The 9524-nt window shown below is 51.4% G+C and overlaps 1 protein-coding gene across 1 annotated transcript in view; it reads left to right on the top strand.

Annotated features, from left to right (window-relative positions):
* Positions 1–7891: 7891 nt before the first annotated feature.
* Positions 7892–9524, top strand: part of c24h6orf120 (chromosome 24 C6orf120 homolog) — an 8214-nt gene continuing 6581 nt past the window's right edge. The window contains exon 1 of the mRNA XM_072594380.1: positions 7892–7981. The gene's annotated coding sequence lies outside the window, so the exon portion shown is untranslated. The remainder of the gene's footprint in view (positions 7982–9524) is intronic.

Raw genomic sequence — 9524 nt, 5'->3', positions numbered from 1 at the left:
CTACAGACCCAGGCTGCTCAAAGATTGTGAGGGGTTTTTGTTCAGTTTGATTTCGGCATATTTTCTGTGAGTACACTGCAGCTGGGGAGGACACAACACACCAGCAGGGACCAACTTGTCGATGTCCAATTGAACAGTGGAACCCAGTGATTCACTGCTAGCCTCACCTCCAGTCCCCCACACCCTGGCTGCTCACATCCAAACCATTTGCTGTTTGTGTCACAACTCTCAGGAAGTTCAGCAAATTGAGCAACTCAAACGCCTGCTCTACTACCATGGTCTCACCAACTTTTCTCATCGGTTAGCATTGCTGCCTCACAGTGCCAGGGACCCATGTTCAATTCCAGTCTGGGGCGGCTGTCTGTGTGGCGTTTGCACATTCGCCCATGTCTGCATAGGTTTCCTCCCACAGTCCAAAGATGTGTAGGTTAGAGTGAATTGGCCATGCTATTTTGCCCATAGTGTTCAGGGATGTGTAGGTTAGGTGCATTAGTCAGGGGTAAATATGGGGTAATTGGGTAGGGGGAATGGGTCTATGTGGGTTACTCTTCGGAAGGTTGGTGTGGTCTTGTTGGGCCAAAGGGCCTGTTTCCACACCGTCGGGATTCTATGATTCAATCCACAACCTTAACCTTCGCTCCACAACGTTGTTCCTGACAAGACTTGGAAGGCTGAAAAATTTCCCAAGGCTTGGAATCTTCAATGTGGAAGATTCCCGCTCTTAGTCTCTCGCGATGTTCCTGGGGAAATTCAAAATCCAAGACAGACAATTGACCCAGAAATGGATGATCAAATCACTCTAGAATGTGACTGGTCACCCAGTACAGACCAGGGAACATTTAATGATCTCCAGTAGGAAGAAGGTATCACAGCTAAGACCATAAGACGTGGGAGCAGAAGGAGGCCATTCAGCCCATTGAGTCTGCTCTGCCATTCAATGAGATCATGGCTGATCTGATCATTCTCAACTCCAGTTACCTGCTCTTTTCCCAGAATTCTAGATTCCCTTACGGATTAAACATCTGTCCATCCCAGTCTTCAATATACTTAGTGACAGCTCTCTGCAGTAAGTAATTCAGCCAGATTCTGAGAGGAGAAATCCCTCCTTTTAAATAAAATAAAGAACTGCAGATGCTGGAAATCTGAAACAAAAACAGAAATTGCTGGAGAAACTGAGAAACTCAGCAGGTCTGGCAGCATCTGTAAAGAGAGAGAATAGAGTCAACACTTCAGCTCCAGTGACCCCAGAATTGTTTTCTCTCCACAGACATACTGAGTTTCTCCATCAACTTCTGGTTTTGTTTCAGATTTCCCCTCATCCCTGTCCTAACTGGGCAAAAACCCCTTATTGTGAGATGATGATATCCTCTCATCTGAAACTCTCTCACAAGGAGGAACAACCCCTCCACACCCACTGTCATCTGACCTCTGTCTCCAGCTATCTGCTCATTCCTTTTCCCCTCCACCCGGTCATCACCAAAAATATCATCTTTTCCTGTCTGCTTCTAGTTCTGATGAAGTGTCATACTCTGATTCTCTCTCCACAGCTGCTGGCCAGATCTGCTGAGTTTCCCCAGCATCTGCTGTGTTTTTACAAGATTGTTAATACAATCCACCCAGGCTTCTGTCTCTGTTTGTGGTATTTTCTAACCAACCTATTCAGCTGTGTTGTTATGTACTTCTGGAGCGGCGGTGGAGGAGGGGGGGGGGGGGGGGGTGCATGATCACAGGCCACTGATGCTTAAGGATGTGACTGATCTGGATTGTCTATGATCATTCTCTCCAATACCCACCCTCAACAAGCTTCTACAATCCTCTCTGGAGGGCTTAGGGAGCTTGGTCTAGGTTTTCTTTGCATGCAGGATAACACGACAAGAATTTAAATGGGTCTGCCCACTCCACACGTTACAGTTAATTCTTAATGACATGTTTGTTGCTACTGCTGTTGCTGTTTACCTCTTTCTGACTTGAAGCCTCCACCATGAGCTCATTATCTGCCTCCCCATCTGGATCTTGTTTAAGCAAAGGTTACGTAAGATTCTCTCCTCAGCTCTCCCAGGTGATGTCTGTTGTTCCCTGCAGCCCGACAGTACAAACTCCTGCTGAAAGAATGCAATATAAAAGGGTAACGGAACACCACAGCAGCTTGCCAGAGACCACAAGAACATCAGCAAGCCTCTATTTTGCTCAGTTAGCGCTTTCTGTCTAATTGAGACCTGCCAGGATTTTAGCTCAACACAAACTGAAATTCGAAGATAAAACAAAACATTTTGAAATTGAGAAAAGAGAGAATTCTGAAAGCACGCTGCCCGACCCATGGAGAGTGAACCAAAGCTAACACTTCATTTTAATGGGACAAACTGAGGGCTGCAGATGCTGGAGTATCAGAGCTGAGAGTGTGGTGCTGGAAAAGCACAGCAGGTCAGGCAGCATCCAAGGAACAGGAGAATCAATGCTTTGGGCATAAGCCCTTCTTCAGGAATTCCTTAGTGCTTGAAATGTTGATTCTCCTGCTCCTCAGATGCTGCCTGACCTGCTGTGTTTTTCCAGCACCACACTCTCGGCTCCATTTTAATGTTTACCGTTACTGCAAAATCTTTTTTTTTAATTCATTGACATGATGAGGGATTCGCTGGCTCGGCCACTATTCAGTGCCCATACCTAATTGCCAAGAGGGCATTTAAGTGTTAACCAAATTGGCTCTGGAGCCACATGTAGGCCAGACCAGCTAAGGTTGGCAGTTTCCTTCCCTAAAGGACATTAGGGAACCAGATGGGTTTTCCCAACAATTAATTCATGCTCATCACTGATTCTTAATTCCAGATTTTTATTGAATCCATTCCCATCATCTGCCATGGCAGGATTCAAACCCAAAACATTACGTGGGTCTCTGGATTAACAGGCCAGTGATACAACCATCAGGTTGTCATCTGCAAATCTTCCTGTCCAACTTTCTCTCCTATAGTTGTAACATAGGTAGCACTCTGTACCCTCCAAGGTAACTCCAAACTGGATTGAAATCCCACTCCGGAGGCTTGAGCCCATCATCCATGTTGAGATTTTCAGTGCAGTAGTGAGGGGGTGCCACATTGTTGGAGTCTCTCCACACTCACTCAGATGTGCACAGGAAACTCTCGGCCTCAGGGGTGGAGCACAAAGGGAGTTCTGTCCAGGTACTTGGCCAATGGTCATCCATCACTAACGAAAGAGAAATCGCTGGAGAAAGTCAGAAGGTCTGGCAGCATCTTTGGGAGAAATCAGAGTTAATGTTTCAAATCTTCATCTCCAGACTGGAAACATTAACTCTGCCTTCTTTCCTCACAAACCTACTGAGTTTCTCCAGCAATTTCTTTCTGTGTTCCAGATCCCAGGCATCCACAGTTCTTTGTTTTATTTTACCCCTCATTGAACTGGCTATTATCATTGATATCTTTGCAGTGTACACATTTGCTTTTGTACTTGCTGTGTTATGGAAGTGACTATATTATGCCATTAAGCATGATTTTAGTACATCTGGAGTCAGACATTGGCTACACCAGGCAAGATCGGATTTCCTTCCCTAAACAGAATTAATAAATCACTTGACGATCTCAGAAGCCATCAAACAGGAATGGAAGTCATCTTCAGCCCCAAGTGGCTCCCTAAGAAGGGGTATGGGCTGGCTTGTGTCTGCACATATGGAATTAAATCACTGGATTTCTAATATTTTATACCCTTTCACATCCCTGTTTCAAATTCCAACTCCAATACATACATCTTGTAGAAAACAAAGCTTTCACCGGTGTCCAGAATTGTTCTGATTTCAACTTTAGACTTTCAGCATGTACCATTCTTTCAAAAAGCAAAAATACTTGAGGAAATCTGAAATAAAAGGAGAAAGTGCTGGAAATGATCAGCAGGTCAGGCAGCACCTGTGGAGGGAGAAAGATAATTCATATTTCTGGTCACTGACATTTTCTGACGGAGCAATTCTGGCAAAAAGCCATAGATCTGAAATATTAACCATATTACTCTTGTTCACAGATGTTGCCTGACCTGCTGAAAACTTCCAAGATTTTCTGTTCCATTCTAAGCTGTGCCTTCACTGTTTTATTCGGCAGCTGTTTGTTCGAGTGTCAAAAGTCATTTTATTTTATGTATTGCGTGCAAATCCCCGAAGCCTGCTCATTTGCTGAGTTTAAGGTAATTAGTTTGTCACTGGGTCTGTAAGAAAGGGAGTGTGCAGTGTTGTTTTGTCTGTCCCAGTGTATAACAGGGTTTACACTAAGGCCCCAGGAGTTGCACATTTGCTACATTGTGCTTGTCCTGAACCTTTCACTTATGCCATGATAGTTAAAGCATCTTCCACTTGACAGGTGGCATTGAGCTTGAGAATTTTCTCTTGTCTTCTCAATTTTAGTTACTGTGACTTCCATCTAAGTTCTCGCCTGTAGCTTTATAAGGTGACCCACTCTGGATGGCTTTGATCAGGATCTTCCTTATTTCCTTGGTGCTTCCTATACTTGAGCATGGACTGCCTGCTGATATTCATTCACAGAATCCTACAGTCTGGAAACAGGCCATTTGGCCTAACAAGTTCCACTCACCCTTTGAAGGGAATCCCAACTAGATCCATCCCTGTAACCCTGCATTTCCCACGGCGAATCCACCTGACCTGCATATCCCTGACCACTATGGGCAATTGAGCATGGTCAATTCACCTGACCTGCACAGCTTTGGATTGTGGGAGGAAACCAGAGCACCGGAGGAAACCCACACAGATATGGGGAGAACATGCAAACTCCACGCAGACAGTTGTCCAAGGCTGGAATCAAACCTGGGTCCCTGGCACTGTGAGGCAGCAGTGCTAACTACTGAGCCGCTGTGCTGCCAATATTCCTATCAGTTAGCCTATTCTATTAGCCTATATCATATGTACATACAAATTAGAAGCAGGAGTAGGTCATTCAGTCCATCAAGGATGCTCTGTCAGTCAGTTAGATCATTGTGGCCTCAACTCTAGATTACGACCTGCCCAATGGCCTCTCAGAGCCTTGTTAATCATCTGTTTCCACTTTAAAAATATTTAATCACTTCCTTTGAGTGGGTCAGAGTTCCAAAGACTCATGACCTGAGAGAAAAGGATTTTTTTATGAATATGAGTTATTTATTGTCACATAAATGTTTTAAATATCAGTGAAAAGTGTTTTAAACATAAGAACCAGGAGCAGGAGTAGGCCGTCTGGCCCCTCAAGCCTGCTCCGCCATTCAATAAGGTCATGGCCTCAGCTCCACTCACCCGCCCTCTCACCATAACCTTTACTGTTCAGCGTTTGACACCACCAATCTGGTGCCATTTTAAGTTAGAAAAATAATAAAAAGAAATTGCATGAACAGAGTTCATTCTCTGTACAACGGAGTCTTCAAACACAGCTCCGGGGTTTCTACAAGGTGTCCTGGGCCTCACAGAGTCCCTGCTCTCTGTACAGCAGTGACAATCTCTCCATGGTCCCCACTTCAGGCCAACTGTAGCTGGGAGTTCTTGCTCCAGGCACCAGCTCTGCCACAGTGACCTGCTGCTGCCGAGTGTCCCTGCTCTGGACACCACCACCACCACAACTGATGACCCACCGAGTCCACACTCCAGCTTCTCCACATCATCAGAAGATGAAGCAAAGAAGAAAAAGAAAGAAAAAAGACAGAAAAGGAGAGAGAAGGATGTGGCCAGCTTGGAGGAGATGGGCTCAGGAGCCCCAATACTACCTACCATGTCAGAGCCGCCATCTTTGTCCTCACCCTCATCTTCAATGGGTCACCCTTTATTTCTAATTTATTCTACTCTAGTTCTAGCCTCAGCATCTAATGTTCTGCATGGGGACTCTGCAGCTTTTGGGACTCAAAGTCAAGTTCAATAACTTTAAGGTCTGAGGACCATCTCCCATGTCCTTACCCCAGCCCCCACCCACCAGGCCTTGTCATCACATGAGCTGCCACCACAAACAAACCATTGTCAGCCACTGATGGTCACAATTAGCAGTTACTGACTCCCCCAGGCTGATCTTTATCCATTTTCTTCCAGTCTTCAGCCAATTCAATTCACTCCACATAATATCAAAAAACGGTTGAAGGCACTGGATACTGTGCTACTTAACTCTGTGATCTGCCTGAATTGGTCACAAGACAAAGCTTTTCACTGTGCCTTGGTACACGTGACTATAAATTCAATTCAATTCAATTCAATCAGCACCTGCTCAGTTTATGTTCCACCAAGGCTACTCAGCTCCTGACCTCATTCCAGCAGCCTTGGTTCAAACATGGACCAAAGAGCTGAGTTCCAGAGGGGAGGGGAGGGGAGAGGGACGAGGGACAGCCCTTGACATCAAGGTTGTATTCAAATAAGTGTGGCATCAAGGAGCCCCAGCAAAACTGGCATCAATGGATATCAGGGGCAAACTCTCCATTGGGTGAAGTCATTCTTGGCACACAGGAAGGTAGTTGGGGATCAGTCCTCTCAGCTCCAGGACATCGCTCCAGGAGTTCCTCAGGGTAGTATCTTAGACCCAACCATCTTCAGGTGCTTCATCAATGACCTTCCCTCTATCATAAGGTCAGAAGTGGGGATGTTCGTAATGATTGCACAATGTTCAGTACCATTTGTAATTCCTCAGACACTGAAGTAGTCTGTGTTTATATACAACAAAATTTAGGCAATATTCAGGCTTGGACTGACAAGTAGCAAGTAACATTCGCACCACACAAATACCAGGCAATGGCCATCACCAATAAAAGACAATCTAACCACTGCCCCTTGATATTCAGTAGTGTTACCATCACTGAATTCCCCACTATCAATATCCTGTGTGTTATCATTGACTAGAAACTCAACTGAACTTTCCATATAAACACAGTGACTACGACAGCAGGTCAGACGCTAAGAATGCTGCAGTGAGTAACTCACCTCCTGAATCCCCAAAGCATGTCCACCACCAAAAGGCACAAGACAGGAGTGTGATGGCATACTCCCCACTTGCCTGGTTGAGTGCAGTTCCAAGAACAGTCAAGAAGCTTGACACCATCCAGAATAAAGCAACCAACTTGATTGGCAACACTTCCACAAGCATTTAGTTCCTCAACCACTGATGCTCAGTAGCAGCTGTGTATACCATCTATAAGATACCCCACAGAAAATCACCAAAGATCCTGAAACAGTGCCTTCTAAACGCACAACCACGTCCGTCAAGAAGGACAAGGGCAGCAGATACATGGGAATACCACCACCTTCAAGTTCCCCTCCAAGTCACTCACCATTCTGACTTGGAAATATATCACCACCTCCTTAGTGTTACTGGGTCAAAATCCTGGAATTCCCTCCTAAAGGGCACATAGACTGCAGCAGTGTAAGAAGACAGCTCAGCATCATCTACGAGGGACTAGTAGATGGAGGGGCATAGGGGAGGGGGGGAGAGGGATGGGGGGATGGGGATGGGGGGATTGGGACTAGGCAACTAGGGACAGGCAATAAAGGCTGGCCCACCAATGAAAAAAAATCCCTCTTATAACACATGAAAGTACTGACGACATGGTGTCTCATGCCAACCTGAAAGTGTGGTCTTGGTTTTAGTTTGCTGCCATATCTGAAACACAGCACCTCAGACAGTGCAGCACTCTCTCAGTTGGTGTGTGAGCTTGGACAATGTGCTCAGGGATCTGGATGTAGAAGCTGCAGTGACTGTCCTGGAGTTATTTTACAGTTGGGACCTAGTGGTGGCCGACTCACTGATACTCCCCTTCCCCATTTCCCCCTCCCCTGAACAGCCCCTGAACAGCCCCTCACACCCCATCCCCCCATCCCTAACAATATAACTACTGTAGTGGTGACCTCCGGCCGGCAGGTGGAGCGGGTACACGGAGGTGGCAGCAGTGACGGGCGGCGCCGCTCTTGGCCCCCGGCTCCTTGTTGCAGGAAGCGGTTCTGGGAAGCAGGAGCGGAGCGGCCGCGGGGGTAAGGCCGGGGCTTCGGAGCGACGCTGCTTCCGGTCAAGGCCCGGTCCAGGGCGGGGGAGAACCGGAATGTGAGAGTTGATTACGTCCACACCCTCTCCCCCAACACCCTTCCCCTATTCTCCTCTCCGCTATCACCCCCCACCTTCCCCCTCCCCCTCCCCCCACCTTCCCCCTCCCCCTCCCCCCACCTTCCCCCTCCCCCTCCCCCCACCTTCCCTTCCCCCTCCCCCCACCTTCCCCCTCCCCCCTCCCCCTCCCCCCACCTTCCCCCTCCCCCCTCCCCCCACCTTCCCCCTCCCCCTCCCCCCACCTTCCCCCTCCCCCTCCCCCTCCCCCCCCTCCCCACCTTCCCCCTCCCCACCTTCCCCTCCCCTCCCCCCCTCCCCCTCCCCCCTCCCCTCCCCCCCTCCCCCTCCCCCCCTCCCCCTTCCCCCCCCTCCCCCTTCCCCCCTCCCCTCCCCCCCCTCCCCTTCCCCCTTCCCCCTCCTCCTCCCCCTCCCCTCCCCTCCCCCTCCCCCCCCCCTCCCCCTCCCCCTCCCCCCCTCCCCCTCCCCCCCTCCCCCTCCCCCCCTCCCCCTCCCCCCCTCCCCCCTCCCCCTCCCCCCCTTCCCCTCCCCCCCTTCCCCACCCCCCTTCCCCTCCCCCCCTCCCCTCCCCCCTTCCCTCCCCCCTTCCCCTCCCCCCCTCCCCCCTCCCCCCCTCCCCCCTCCCCCCCTCCCCCCTCCCCCCCTCCCCCTCCCCCCTTCCCCTCCCCCCCTTCCCCTCCCCCCCTTCCCCTCCCCCCCTTCCCCTCCCCCCCTTCCCTCCCCCCCTTCCCCTCCCCCCCTTCCCCTCCCCCCCTTCCCCTCCCCCCCCTTCCCCTCCCCCCTTCCCCCTCCCCCCCTTCCCCTCCCCCCCTTCCACCCCCTCCCCCCCTCCCCCCCTTCCACCCCCTCCCACCCCCCTCCCCCCCTCCCCCCCTTCCACCCCCTCCCACCCCCTCCCCCCCCCTCCCCCCCCTCCCCCTCCCCCCCCTCCCCTCCCCCCCCCTCCCCCCCCCTCCCCCCCCTCCCCCCCCTTCCTCCCACTCCCCTCCCCCCCCTTCCTCCACTCCCCTCCCCCCCTTCCTCCCACTCCCTCCCCCCCTTCCTCCCACTCCCCTCCCCCCCTTCCTCCCACTCCCCTCCCCCCCTTCCTCCCACTCCCCTCCCCCCCTTCCTCCCACTCCCCTCCTTCCCCCACTCCCACCCTTCCCCTCCCCCCTCCCACTCCACTCCCTCTCCTCTCCCCCACCCACTCCCACTCCCTCTCCCCCACTCCCGCCCCCGCCCTCCCCCCTCCCCCGCTCCCCCCCTCCCACTACCCCGCTCCCCCCCCTCCCCCTCCTCCCCCCCTCCCCCTCCTCCCCCCCTCCCCCCCTCCCCCTCCTCCCCCCCTCCCCCCCCTCCCCCTCCTCCCCCCCTCCCCCCCTCCCCCCCTCCCCCTCCTCCCCCCCTCCCCCCCTCCCCCTCCTCCCCCCCTCCCCCCCTCCCCCTCCTCCCCCACCCCCCTCTCCTCCCCCA

This window comes from Chiloscyllium punctatum, chromosome 24, assembly GCF_047496795.1.
Source record: "Chiloscyllium punctatum isolate Juve2018m chromosome 24, sChiPun1.3, whole genome shotgun sequence".
NCBI lineage: Eukaryota > Metazoa > Chordata > Chondrichthyes > Orectolobiformes > Hemiscylliidae > Chiloscyllium > Chiloscyllium punctatum.
Note: the sequence above shows the minus strand (reverse complement) of the source record. Positions and strands in the feature narration are given on the sequence as shown.